At 38.4% G+C, this 15,734-nt stretch overlaps 1 pseudogene; it reads left to right on the forward strand.

Annotated features, from left to right (window-relative positions):
* The first annotated feature begins 10,524 nt into the window (after nucleotides 1-10,524).
* On the forward strand, nucleotides 10,525-12,954 carry LOC104666400 (annotated as a pseudogene).
* The last annotated feature ends 2,780 nt before the right edge of the window (nucleotides 12,955-15,734 follow it).

A 15,734-nucleotide genomic window follows, 5' to 3' on the forward strand; every position in this document is an offset into this window, starting at 1 on the left:
CACTACCTAGATTCAAATAGAACACCCAAGTCTATTTCACATGAACTAAATTAAACCATATCTTCCACCTTACGTAGTCTATACTTCCACGTATTTAAATCTTCATTTTTGTTTTATTCTTATTAAATTTTATCGTGTTTGTTTTAGGACATAATTTCAGATAAATACTAGTGATCACTTTTAACATAACATTTGTAAATTTAATAAATATACCTTATTTGGCTCCATTTATGTCTAGTAAGAAACAGTAACACAGAACAGGCTTTAAAAAGAGCCTGTGATATTATAAAATATATATTTGGTCTTCATCCCATTTTCAGACATATAGCTCCTAAAATCCTTGAAATCTCCAAAGTGATGAATATCTTTTTGTATTTTAATGAATTGGCTGATGACTGGGGGCTCCTGGATAGCTTCAGGATGGGGACTGGTCATAGGAGGACAAAGGCATGATTAGTGTGTTGGGACTTTCAGCCCCACCCTCTAACTTCCGGGGTTGGTTAACATTAAACTGATCACCAGTGGCCCATGACTTGATCAATCACGCCTACGCAATAAAGCCTCCACAAAAAAATAAATAAAATAAAATAAAAATAAAAATAATGGGTTACATGCACTTCCAGAGAGGGGAACATGAATAACAAAACACTTGGAAATTCCTGGATGGCAGTGCTCCCAAAGAGGGTATAAATCACCCTATGCATCCCTTCAACTGTATCCTCTGTAATACCCTTTATAAGAAAATGGTAAGCATGTTTCCCTGAGTTCTGTGAGCAGGTCTAGCAAAATAATCAAACCCAAGGAGGGAGTCATGGGAACCCTAATTTCTAGTTGTTCAGTCAGAAACACAAGTAAAGCCACCTGGGGCTTTTTTGATTGGCATCAAAGTCGGTGTAGTCTTGCAGGACTGAGCCCTCAACCTGTAGGATCTGACATTATCTCCAGGTAGATAGTATCAGAATTGAATTGAAGACACCCAGCTTCTGTCTGCTGCAGGATTGATTGATTGATTGCTGGTAGGGGAAATTCTCACACACTTCTTGGTAACCAGAGCTTACAGAAGTCTTCTATGTTGATTGTTGAATAAGAAAATAGAAAAGAACACTTAGGTTTGGGGTTTCTTTTCCCCTATATCTTCAGACAGTCCACCGCCAAAATAGATCTCCAAGATAACAGTCAGTTATGAACCAATACTTTTCAAGCACTTTGGTTCATGCAACCATACCATAACCAACATGCAGTTCATGAAGTTTTTCTAGATGCTTTGCTGAAATAAACATTTACTGTTTCTGGCATCCCAAATCTACTGGTCCAAGAAACTCTTTCAAAAAAAAAGGAAACTAGTTAGCTAAGATCTGTTTTCAGATTAACCCATTCTGGTATTAGTGATCCCCACTAAAACCATTGTTAATAATCTGGTTTATACTTTTGTTAAGAATCTATGTCAAACTTACCTATTTGGAGTATCACTATACACAAGTTTTTCCTTTTTGAAAATCTTATTGGTTTAGGTTGGCATTTGGGATGAAAATGATGTAGGAATGATGTAGAATGGAGATAGATACCTGGAGTGAATGGGGCATTCAAAATATGGAGCAGGGCAGGTGCGCTGGCTCACATCTGTAATCCCAGCACTTTAGGAGGCCGAGCCCGACCGATCACCAGAGGACAGGAGTTCGAGATTAGCCTGGTCAACATGGCGAAACCCCATCTCTACTAAAAATACAAATGTTAGCCAGGTGTGCCAGTGCATGCCTGTAGTCCCAGCTACTTGGAAGTCTGAGGCATGAGAATCACTTGAACCCAGGAGGCAGAGGTTGCAGTGAGCCAAGATCATGTGACTGCACTCTAGCCTGGGCGACAGAGCAATACTCTGTCCCAAAATATAGGAGCAGAGTCTACAGCTGGGTGTTAATGCTACATACAGAAAATGTGGGGCAATTATAATGACCGAATTTTATCTGGGGAGTAAGAGCTATCTCCACATTACCCAAGAGTCAGAAGAATTCTTCAAACATCCCTGTTCACTCCCACTCCCCATTCTGATGTATGAGTATAATTTAGGGACTGCTGTGTATACCTCTGTAGACTCACAGCCTTAAAGCCATATAACGTAAAACATATCCATGAGTAAATCTAGAAAAGGTACACTGTAGCTTAGAATATTATTATTATTATTATTATTATTATTATTATTATTATCTAAATCTTCTAAGTATAACTTGGTAGACAAGTAATTTCAGGTTGGCTACCACCATTGTTATTATTTCACATTGTTGAAAGAACAAACCAAATTACATGGATTATTATATTTGTTCTCACTTTAGGAGGTGCTTGGGCTTGCTTCTTACTTTGTAACTGATATTTATATTTCTTGTTAGTTATGGTTCTTTACACCCATATGAGTTAACAAACTCAATTTGCTTTAGCCTTCAAATGTCAAAATGCCCTAATTTCTTTTGTAATATGTAACTGTAAATGTATAGAAATTTTGAAGCATGACAGGAAGTATTCTTAAAAAGGAAATTTTTTCCAAATATATCCTCTATTTTCACCAAAAAGAAATTATATTAGTTAAAAATAAATAAATGCATATACAACATTGCTTACCCATGGATGATATCTTTTGCTTTTCCATCTTTTTTAATAATCAAGAATTAGTTTTCCATAAAGGGAAAAAATCCAACCAGTGTTACTTGAGTAAAAAGCACTGAAGTTCTGAAAAGAACTTGAATCTTTTGAAGAATTTAATGAGTGTGAAATGGTCATTCATTCAACAAATGCTTTTGGACTCACTAATAATTATAATTTGAAATAATAATTTAGTTGAATCCAGTAGTGTAGCTGAGGTAAGAGGGTAAATCAAGAGAGAATTTTGAAAGAAGGAAAAAGGGGAAAGAGACCAAATGAAACACATGGAAAAGGTAATGAAAATCTAAGAAAAAAGAGGAAACAAAATAAAATATAGAGGACATTGGGAGCTCCTTCAGGCAAAAAACTCCCCATCTTATACACTATACTTAAATGTGTGTAGAGAGTTGGCATGTATTTTTTTAAGCTTCACACAGAAAGGTAAATTAGGTGATTTGAAAAGTTCTCCAGCTACACATCACCTGGATCCTGCATAAAATATACTTTGATATGCATTGTAGGACTCTGAGATAGTAAAGGGAATCTCTCAGGGTCCAAAACGAAAACAAAACAAAACAAAATTGCTGAAGCAGGTGGGGTGGGCAGTAATCTTTTAAATAAGACTTAAACTGGCTACAAGGTGAAGAAGCTAATCTTTTAAATCCCATATTAGCTGACTCTGCTGGAAGGAAGTCAGTATAGTTTCAGGTCCTTGGGTCCACAAGTTCCTCTTCAAGAGAGATAGACAGAAATCCTCTTTGGAGAAAAATAACCTCAAGTTAGTGTCCCAGAATTTCCCACAAATAAACATCAACCAAATAGGAATTCATAATCAAAGATCTCAAGCCATATAAGAAAATTCTGCTGACATGAGTGTTAGCAGAATAAATAAACATAATTTGATTTATGAGGCAAAAAAACTAATTAGCTATGATCTGGCTGTATAAAGAAATGAAAAATTAAAATCATAAATAAAAACCTATCTAAGATGACTAGGCATACATGAAAAAGAACCCACTAGAACTTTTGGAAAGGAAAAATATAACTGCTAAAATATAAAACCCCATAAATGAGTTAAAGAGTGAATTAAACATAGTTGAAAAGAATAATGTAAGCTACATATGAAGAAATTATGCAGAATGCATCACAGAAGGTGAAAAAAGAGAGAAAATAATAAACATTAAGAGAGATGGAATATAGAGAATGTTAAGAGATTACTCACCTCTAATTAGAATCCCAGAATGAGAGACCTGGATCCTGCATAAAATATACTTTGATATGCACTGGAGTAAAGGCAAGAGCTAACAATGTTCCAAAATTAATATAGAACATGAATCTACACAAAAAGGAAGTCCTGGCTATGTACATGTATCAAGTAGGATACCTGAAAAGAAAATGAAATAGAGGCAGTACATATACAAGTATCACGTAAGATACATGAAAAAAAGCAAACCAATATAAACTACAGTGAAATTTCAAAACACCAAGGGAAAAGGCAAACTTAAAATCATCGAGGGGGGTAATATTACCTACAAAAGAAAAACAAGTAGACTGAATAATTTTCAGCAGCAATATGGCAGCCAGAAGACAGTGAAATATCTTCAAAATGTTGAATGAAAATAACCATTGACCTATAATTTAGTGTCCAGAAAAACTATATTTTCAGAACAAAAATGGAATTAAGACATTTTTAGATTAAAAACTATTCTTTTTACCACCTTCACTAGATGAACTTCTGCGATACACTTGCAAATGAAGGAGAGTGACCCAGTAGGAAATACTGGAATACAAGAAAAAATGGTGAAGAAATAAACTGATAAATATCTGGGTTAATATAAAGAGGCCTGGTCTGTACAAAATAATATTAATAAATAATATGAAATTTGTGAGGCTTAAAAGACACAATTTAAATGCTGGAGAATAACTTACAAGTCAGAAGGAGGATAATTAGAGTTAAGTCATTCTAAGGTTCTTGTATTGTTTTGAGGAGGTTAATATATTAATTTTAAGTGTCCTTAAGAAAAATATTCACAGTAAGATTTTAAGAGAAATGATCCATATGGTACTTCACAACCTCCATTTTACAGGTAAACACACACACACACACAAAGGTCACAAATCGTAGAGTTAGTATGTGATGAAGTTGGGATTTGAATTCAAGCAGAGAACATGGTTTTGACTGTTACACTCCACAATATTTTAAAGACTCTAAAAGAACGGAAACGTGATGTAGAAATTCCAAACCAGTAGAGGAAGGGAAAAAGAATAAGAAGTAAACAAATATTAACAACCAGTTTTCCTCTGTAGGCCATTAAAAAGCAAGAAAAAAGAAATGTAGAAGAAAAGGAGACATAGAAAGAGCGAAGGTAAAGACTGAGGAGAAAAACATTCAAACACGTAAATAATCACAATATAAATGGGCTAAACTCTCTAGTTAAAAGACAGAGTCAAAGCAGTTTTTAAAGATATAGCTATATGTTTTTACAAACATAAGAACATGGAAAGCTTAAGATATATCAATTATGTAATAATTAAAGCTAGTATAGCTATGTTGACATCACATGCAATGGACTTCAAGATAAAAAAAACATTGTGGCTAGGAAAGGTCATCACATAATGATAAAATCTGCAAGAGGAAATTGAAAAACCTATTATCATAGTGTAGCTATTTCAACACCCACTGTTATTTATATATCTCTATATCTATCTCCATCTCTCTCGATATATATATAGATTACTTATATAGAGACCTATATCAATATATATATATCATACGTATAATACATATGTGGCGTATAGCAATTAGAGAATACACATACTCAACAAACCCAAAAGAAATATTTGTAAAAATTAACCAGGATACCTTAACACATTTCTGAGAATTTGCATCATCTAGAAAAGGGTTTAAAAACCTTTTTGTGTGAAGGACCTGATAACAAAAGCTAAGGTTTTGGAGGTCAGTGGTCTCTGTTGCAACTACACAAGTCTACCACTGTGTAGCTCAATAGCAGCCATAGATGACACATAAGCAAACGACCTTAACTGTGTTCCAATTAATGTAAGACACGCTAAATTTGAATTTTATGTAATTTTTACACACCTCAAAATATTATCCTTCTTTTGTGTTGTTTGACCATTTAAAATGTACCAACCATTCTTAGTTTGCCAGCTGTAGAAAAACAGGTGACAGGCCAAGTGTGGCCCATAGGGTGGTGATTCACTGACCTCTGATCTTGACTCATCTGTTTGTAAGGCAGTAGAGTTAGAAATCAATAGCAGACTAATTTTTTAAACGTTTAAGTTTAAAATGAAATTTTAATTAATTGTACAGTTTAATTTCTAAAGATTAATTTAAATGGGATTTAAAAACAGACTCCCTGCCAGGCATGCTGGTTCATGCCTGTAATCCAAGAACTTTGGGAGGCCAAGGCGGGAAGATCACAAGGTCAGGAGTTCAAGCCCAGCCTGACTGATATGGTGAAACCCTGTCTCTACTAAAAATACAAAAAAAATTAGCCAGCTGTGGTGGCACATGCCTGCAATCCCAGCTACTCGGGGGCTGAGGCAGGAGAATCACTTGAACCCAGGAGGAGAAGGTTGCAATGAGCCGAGATCCCGCCACTGCATCATTCCAGCCTGGGTGACAAAGCGAGACTCCATCTCAAAAAAAAACAGACTCCCCAATAATGTATGACTAGAATAAGAAATCATAATAATAAAATTTATAAATACATAAAACTGCAAGAAAGAGAAATAAATTCTAGTATATTCTGTTAACAAAATAGACTATAGCAATGAACATGCGGGAGCAACCACTGTGTTCCTCAGTACAGATTACTCTTCGAAACTTAGAGTTGAGTGAAAAAAGTCATAGAAGATTATGCACAATAAGATACCCTTTTAAGATATCTCAGAAAAGCATAACTACATATTTATTATTTAGGAGCAATATACGTTTGACAAAAATTAGTTTGTAAACAAAGGAATGTTTATCACAAAATTCAGGATAGTAGTTAGCTCTGAAAGGCAGGAAAGGAATGAAATGAGGAAGCTAACATAGGTAAGTTGCAATAGTATTGTAAGGTGGGTCATGGGTGCTCATCTTAATTACTATTCTTGTTCCTCCTGGGAGAAAAATCGTAGAATTACATACAGTAGGGAGGACCTTAATGCAGGGAGACAACCATGGCTAGGGAAAGGCTAAAAGAGATGAGCCAGAATGACAGAAGAAGGACAATGGAATTGTTGCTCTAATTTGTGGTGAAAGTGCTCCAGTCATATTCTCTTGTTTACCTGGACTCAGGTCATCAGAGTGCCTTATTCCCTATTATTTCTGACCTTTGAATGACTGATGAGCTCTGTCAATTAAAAAATAAATAAATAAATAAATGCTTTCTGAAGAAGAGCACAGATATTCTGTTTCCAATTTTAAATGTGAAAGTTTGTTTTTATGAAAAGGTTGATTTCCACCAGAAATTTTAATGTTCTGTACAACTGAGGGAAATTTAATTTTTGAATTTGAGAGTTATTGATCCAATTACTAGTAACAGCTGAATGCTCTTTAAAATGCAAAAAAGACATTTGTTTTATCTTTTTGAGAGAATGGTGCTGTTTGTTCTGCAGAACTGGAAATCTGCCATTTACAAACAGCATTTATCTCACTATTTACAGCTTTTTCTAATCAGATCTAGGCTTTTTATTTTCCTACTTGTGCCTAAGGGAAAAAAAAAAAAAAAAAAAAACAGATGACAATGAAAAGGGAAGAAAGTAAAATAACCATGGGGGGAAAAACCCTTCAAAAAACTATCTGTTTAAAATTATAGTAGAGTTTTAAAATGGAATTCTACTATACAATTGAAAATGAGGTGGTGACATTAACTACTAGCTAGGATAGACAGCAAGATATATATTCATTAAGGTAGGGGGAGACCGCATGTTGCAATAAATTATGTGGTATGAATTAACTTATGTAAAAAAGAATAACAAATAAATATAAGCCAACATTCTACTGGTATTTTTATGGAAGCGAGGTTACAGTGTAATAGGAGTCACTTTCACTATTTCAGTTAATTTATTTCTATAATTGAATTTTAAGCCATGGACGTGTATTATTTTGTAGCAGAGAAAATTTAACTTAGTAATATTTTATTATTCAGTGTGGATTTTTCATGTTTCTCAATTCTTTACTCCTGCTAGAACTTGGGCAGATTTTTAAAACTCCCATCCTTAATGTCCAAAGTTGCATTTTCGTATCTTTAGGATTGCTGAGCTAGAATAATCGTTAGGCTATTTAACAATTCCCCCTGGGTAAGCTCATTGGCATTGCAAACACAGACACTGTTTCCTTTAGTTGGCACCCAAACTTTCTTCTTCCTTAACAGCAGAATCCTCAGCAGGGAAAATAAAACAAAAGAAAACTCCTATTATGAATTTGGAAAGTTTTAAAATGCAAATTCACATTTATCAATAGCTATCTCACTGAGATCACTTGTACTCAAGGTAACGCCAACAACCTTAAAGATCATGTTCCTGATCACAGCACAGAAATCCCAGTTTCGTTTTTGCTTTGGTTTTTTTAATCAAAAATTCATTGGTTGCTAAGAAATCCCAATTTGGGCAAGGCAAGAGCAAATATATCCCACAGATTTTAAATGTAACTTCATCTTAAAGGACTCAGAAACACATACACACCCCCCAACACACACACAGAGAAAGAAGGAGAGAATCTCTAAAGTATACTATAAACACTTGTTGGCTTTCCAAAAACACTAAGTTTCGTATCACTTTAATGAACACTTTGTAAATGCAAAGCTTTCAAATAATTTTCTTCACTTTATCGTATGAAGGATGCATTTCTTTCTTTCCTCCCTTCCTCCCTTCCTTCTTCCTTTCCCTTTCCCCTTCCCCTTCCCTTTTCCTTTTCCTTTTCCTTTTCCTTTTCCTTTCCTTGCCTTTCGTCCTGACAGAGTCTCACACTGCCATCCAGGCTGCAGTACAGTGGCACAATCTTGGCTCACTGCAACCTCCGCCTCCTGGGCTCAAGCGATTTTCCTGCCTCAGCCTCCCAAGTAACTGGGATTACAAGCGTGTGCCACCATGCATGACTGATTTTTGTATTTTTAGCATTGATGGGGTTTTGCCATACTGGCCAGGCTGGTCTCAAACTCCTGACCTCAAGAGGCCTGCCCGCCTCGGCCTCCCAAAGTGCTGGGATTACAGGCATGAGTCACTGCACCTGGCCAAAGGATGCATTTCTGATCTTATGAACCACACTCATCATTCTGGACATTCATGACTGTACTACAGAGGTACACAACCTTTAACCAAAACCCTTGCAACCAAATGTTTTTAATTTTGTAAAGGGAACATGGTGCTTATACCATATATTCATCCCACCCCAAATAAGGTCTGTAATTAACACTTTATTTCTGCAGCAAAACATATTCCCACAAATTAGAATGAACTTCCTAAGTTGCCTCACATCAGTTCAGATAAGATTTGCTGCCAAACAAGTACAAATTAGGCTTTGCTACCAAATGGAATTTGAAAACAAACAACCCAAACAAACAAACTTAAAAAAAAAATGAGTCTTTTGATTTGGCACTGCAGATAAGTCACTGCACACTTATATAGCAGTGACTGAAAGGGTGCCTGAGTTGTTTTGTCTTGGGTGTAGAGGTCATGGCTACCATTTTGAGGACTCGAAGTCTGTTTCTCTAAGTCTTCCTGCCTCTATGCAATCTGGCATCCTTCCATCTGTTTTGTTGCTATGATTTCCTCTACCACCTTTCCTGTCCTGTTAATTTATTACTATTAATCTGCTGTGACTTAATGAAATAGATAGCAACATTGTAATTATGTATGAAATTAGAGTAAGTAGGTTTCAGTAAGCAGCCCAAAATTGTTTTGTAATAAGATATATAAACTTTGCTCATATTCATGATAAAACCTATTTCAACAATTTAGGGACTTTTTTGTTTGCTAGTGATTTGCACCTGTATTTGTAATTTTTGAGATACTTATCTTTAAAAACAACCCACCACTCCCTGCTCTAAGAAAAACAGAGAGAGAAAAAAAGAGAGAGAGACGTTGTCTCATTTTATAGATGTCATCTATTTTCAGGATCTTATAAAACCATGTTATTATAATATATGCATATATGACATTTTGGTCATCGAAAAATAAGCTAAAGTTTAAAACGTATTCACTCTAGCACAAAAAAAGGTTATGACAATAAATAATGAAGTATTTGTAAAATATTAAAAGTAGAATCTCAGCATGATTTTTGTAAACAATAACAGTCAATTGCCAACATTTTTATTATCGCTCAACTTGCAAGTCCTTCCATATTCTGCCCCTGCCTTCTGCATTTATCCTCCTTTATTACTGCTGTCAGTATGAGCCTTTCCACAGCTCCAACATGTAGAGCCCTTAGTGGCAATGCCCACACAGGCCATACTTATCACTGCAACACATAAGAAATCTGAGGAGGCCGGGCGCGGAGGCTCACGCCTGTAATCCCAGCACTTTGGGGGGCTGAGGCGGACGGATCACGAGGTCAGGAGATCGAGACCATACTGGCTAACACGGTGAAACCCCGTCTCTACTAAAAAAATACAGAAAATTAGCCGGGCGAGGTGGCGGGCACCTGTAGTCCTGGCTACTCGAGACGCTGAGGCAGGAGAATGGCGTGAACCCGGGAGGCAGAGCTTGCAGTGAGCCAAGATCGCACCACTGCACTCCAGCCTGGGCAACAGCCCGAGACTCCGTCTCAAAAAAAAAAATTCTTTCTTTCTTTCTTTTTTTTTTTTTTTTTGAGGAGGAGTACAGGGTCACAAATGGAAATCAACACAGGAATGTCCGAGACTCAAGGTTCCCGGAGGGAAGTAGCCAATGCTGGTCAAACATCAATACCAAGTGTTAAGAGAAACAGGTAATGAAAGCCCTACTCCAGAAGAGTACGGGAGAAGTAAGAACAAAGAAACCCAATTAAGTGACTCAAGCATAAGAAAGCATCTTGAGGGCCTCTGACTCACCCATTTAGCAAAGGTCCAAGTACCTGACAAGCACAGGGATGGGCCCTAGGGATACAAAAAAAAAGAGTACAAAATGGTCCCCACCCTTCAGGGCATGCAGTGTCGTTAGCAATTAGACAGACATAAACAAATAACGACAACCATATACCATGTCATACCAGTACAATTTAATACCAGGCGCTACCTGAGCACAGGGAAATGAGTGCCTGATGCTGCTGTGCAAAACCAGGGGTTTGCACAAACAGAGACTTGCTGTGCTTCCTTTCACTGAATGGCTTCCAACTTCCATGTTCCTCCTCCAGCGCTCTGACATGCATCGGCCACGGCGCCTTAGCACTTGCTCTGCCCTTGCCCTAGAGCGCTCTTCTTCCAGATTGCTACATGGTTCACTCACTTCATTCAGTTCTCAGCTCAAGTGCTACCTCATCAGAAAAGATTTCAATTACCAACCACCCTATTTAAACTATACCCCTACCCTGCCTAAACCCACACACACACACACACACACACACACACATATACACACACACACGCTCACTCTCTCTCCCTCCCTATTGCATTACATTGCTTTTTTATCACAGCAGCTATTACAATCTGAAGAACTCGTTGAATTATTTATTGTCTGTTTCCCTCATGTAAATTCTGTGAGAGCAGGGATATCTGTCAGTTTTGTTTATTGCTATATGTCCTCAGTGCTGGGCAGAGTTTAATGAATGAATAAGGAGAAATTTGAGCTGAGTTATGAAGAACATGTAGCAGTTTATCAAGGGAATGGGCAGGAGGTGGAGGCAGGAACACAGAACGTACAATAGGCACAAATAACAAGGAGTCAAGGCACCGTTAAAGGAACTTAAAGAGGGAAATAAAATAATCAATTCCTGGCACACAGTGTGTTTATATTACATGTTATTAAATAAATGAGTGAATGAGTGAATACATGGTTGAATTAATAAACAGGATTGTGCTTTAGAAAGGGTGTAAGGGGGCCAGGCATGGTGGCTTACGCCTATAATCCCAGCACTTTGGGAGACTGAGTCGGGAGGATCATGAAGTCAGGAGATCGAGATCATCCTGGCTAACACGGTGATACCCCGTCCCTACTAAAAGTACAAGAAATTAGCCAGGCATGGTGGCAGGCACCTGTAGTCCCAGCTACTCGGGAGGCTGAGACAGAAGAATGGCAGGAATCCGGGAAGTAGAGCTTGCAGTGAACCAAGATCGCATCACTGCATTCCAGCCTGGGTGACAGAGCGAGACTCAGTCTCAAAAAAAGAAAAAGTGTGTAAGGGAGCAGGCCTGGAGCTAGGTGTGCCGTGGACTGTCTTGCAGCTTCCAGGGCTAACTCAGGTGAGGTGGAGTTGCTAGGGTCCTGAATTCAGAGATCCCTTGATTGACAAGGAACATTATGGCAAGCCAGTGGCTGAAGTAACTGAGGAGGAGAAGAATGATCAGGAACTCAAGGAGACTCAGCTCATAAAAGCTGCTCCAACAATGTTAACAAGCTCTGTGTTTGAAGACCCCCATAATCAGTAAATTAACCAGTATGATGACGAAGGAAGAAAACAAAGTACTAGCCAGATCCTGCATGACTCATGTTCTAGAAGCTATGAGAAGTACCATGATGCTTCTGCAGGGGAACAGCCAACTATTGAACGCAACCCCTACACCAGTGGTCCCCAACTGTTTTGGCACCAGAAACTGGTTTCCACAGACAGGGGAGAGGGGGTTGATGGGAGAAGGCTGGAAGGGATTGATGATTTCATCAGGCATTGGATTATCACAAGGAGTGTGCAACCTAGATTCCTGCATGTGCAGTTCACAATAGGGTTCATGCTCCTATGAGAATCTAATGCTGCTGCTGATCTGACAGGAGGCGGAGCTCAGATGGTATTGCTGGCTTTTTCACCTTGCTTGCTCACCACTCACCTCCTGCTGTGCGGCTTGGTTTCTAACAGCCCATGAACCTTACCACACGTCGGTGGCCTGTGGGTTAGGAACTCCTGCCCTACTCCGTCTTCCACTAAGCAGTGAAAAACTATGAGCCTGTGATTGGACTGGTACCCACCTTCAAGGGAGGCCATTTCTCCTGGATCCCTGGATCCTTACCCTACCAATGTCACCACTTCCTGGCCATAAAGGATGATCACTAAGTGGCACCAGGGGATGTTGATGCTACCCAGAGAAGCTGGAGGCTTTTTGCAACCAGGGCTCAGTGATCAAGAGGAAACATGACATGCACAAGATGACCAAGGCCAACCATGCCCTGACCCACTACTGCTGGTGGTAGAGGTTCCAGAAGGAGTCCAGGGCCCTCCACTGCAAGAAATACTGTGAGCCACTGCCACTTCGAAAAATAGCTGTGGGTTAAGGATGTAGTTCCTTTTTAAGGGCCGGCAGGCCTCATGAGAAAGATGGAGCAGTATATTTATTGCCTGGTAATCCTTCTTTCTTTGAGGCTAAAATTTGGTCTCTCCCTGTCACCCTCTCCTTATAAAGAGAGAGCACATTGTCTTGGAAATGTCGTCCAAGAAACTTAAAACCCGGGCTTCTCTTCCCTCAGCTTGGGATGGACCTTTGGATGATATAAAAGGAAGCGGTTTTAGGTATCAGTTAGAAAAGATTTATTAGGAAATTCTCACACTGAACTGGTATACCATGTGGTACAGTACTACCATTCACTAAAACTGTTTGGAGGGGGAAAAAAGAAAGTGTGTTAGATTGGATAGATTGATGGAATGGAAGATAGGAAGTAGAGAAACCTCAAAGGCTAGTCTTCTATAAAGAGAAAAATAGGGCTCCAAAATGGCTTTAGCCCCTTCCCCGCCCCAACCCCACAGAAAACCAAAAACAAATATATAGTGCTGAGATTATCACTAGCAATATATAGAACTCAAATATGAGGAGGAGATAGTTCCTGAGACCACAGAAAAGTGAAACAACTTTGAGCAGAGAGTAAGAAAATCAGACTTCCATATCTAGCACATGCTTCCTCCTTCCTGGCATCAAAAGTGTGGAAAACCTCCCTTACTCATGGTTTCTACACTGGAAAAAGTGAGATAAAGGTGGGCAACAAGCTTCTCCACCATCCTGGGTTCCCTAGCAGGAAACCTGTCCCTGCCTCAAACCACAGGAAGCATACCAGGTGCCGTAGGTAGAAATATCCCTGAAGGCTGCCAGACACAAGGAAAGGAAGAGGAACTACCATCCCCAGCCCTGGAAACTCTGCTCTGTAACTTGGCCAAAGAAAATGCCAAGGCTGAGTGCGGTGGCTCATGCCTATAATCCCAGCACTTTGGGAGGCCAAGGCAGGCGGATGACGAGGTCAGGAGATAGAGACCATCCTGGCTAACATGGTGAAACCCTGTCTCTACTAAAAAATACAAAAAAAAAAAAAATTAGCCAGGTGTGGTGGCACGTGCTTGTAGTCCCAGCTACTTTGGAGGCTGAGGCAGGAGAATGGTGTGAACCTGGGTGGCGGAGCTTGCAGTGAGCCAAGATCGTGCCACTGCACTTCAGCCTGGGCAACAGAATGAGACTCTGTCTCAAAAAAGAAAAGAAAGAAAGAAAGAAAGAAAGAAAGAAAGAAAGAAAGAAAGAAAGAAAGAAAGAAAGAAAGGAAGAAAGGAAGAAAGGAAGAAGAAGGAAGAAAGGAAGAAAGGAAGAAAGGAAGAAAGGAAGAAAGGAAGAAAGGAAGAAAGGAAGAAAGGAAGAAAGGAAGAAAGGAAGAAAGGAAGAAAGGAAGAAAGGAAGAAAGAAAGTGCTAAATCAGAGTGTCCAATCAGCAGCACCATGCAGCAGGAGATACATTCCACAGGTTGGTTCCCCTAGGCACAAACCCCTAACCATCCTTTCCATATTAATGGGATATCCTCTTTCAGACTTCCCTCATTAAAGACAGGCTATGTGAAAGTACACAGTCAAAGAATTAAGAAGAAAAAAAAGAGTGAAAAGGAATAAAGATCACCCACAAGATATAGAAAATTACCTCGACAGACCAAATCCAGGAATTATTGGTGTTCCAGGAACAAAAAACAAATACCACATGCTTGCACCTATAAGTGAGAGCTAAATGATGAGAACACATGGACACATAGAGGGGAACAACACATGCTGGGGCCTATCAGAGGGTGGAGGGTGGAAGGAGGGAGAGGATCGGGAAAAATTACAATGGGTCCTAAGCTTAATACCTGGGTGATGAAATAACAATAACATTAAATGTAAATGGACTCAATTCTCCAATCAAAAGGCATAGAGTGACTGAGTGGAAAAAGAAACAAGACCCAACTATATGTTGCCTTCAAGAAACCCACTTCACCTATATGGACACATATGGACTAAAAGTGAAGGAACGGAAAAATCATTTCATGCAACTGGAAACAACAAAAAAAAGCAGCAGTAGCTATAATTAGATAAAATAGACTAGAAATCAAAGACTTTAAAAACAGACAAAGGTTATTATAATGATAAAAGGGTCATTTCAGCAACAGGATATAACAATTTTATAATATTTATATATTTGTATATCTGTGCACCCAATGCCAGAGCTCACAACTGTATAAAGCAAACATTAATAGATGAAAAAGGAGATATAGACTGCAATACGATAAAAGTAGGGGATTTTACTCTCCATCCTCAGTAATGGACAGATTATTCACACAGAAAATCAACAGAGTTAAACTACACACAAGACCAAATAAGCCTAACTGATATTTACAGAGCATTTCATCCAACTGCTGCAGAATACACATATTTTTCATCAGCACATGGAACATTCTCCAGAACAGACCATATCTCATGCCAGAAAACAAGTTTCAACTAATTCAAACAAGTAGAAATCATATCAAGTATCTTTTCTGACCACAATGAAATAAAACTAGAAATCAATAAAAAGAGAAACCTCAGAGAAGACAGAGACACATGAAAATCAAACAGCGTTCTCCTGAATGACCGGTGGGTCAGTGAAGAAATTAAGGGGGAAATTTAAAAATTTCTTGAAACAAATGAAAATGGAAATACAACATATCAAAATCTATGGAATACAGAAAAGCAGTAGAAAAAGGGAAATTT

This window comes from Rhinopithecus roxellana, chromosome 10 (assembly GCF_007565055.1).
Source record: "Rhinopithecus roxellana isolate Shanxi Qingling chromosome 10, ASM756505v1, whole genome shotgun sequence".
Taxonomy (NCBI): domain Eukaryota; kingdom Metazoa; phylum Chordata; class Mammalia; order Primates; family Cercopithecidae; genus Rhinopithecus; species Rhinopithecus roxellana.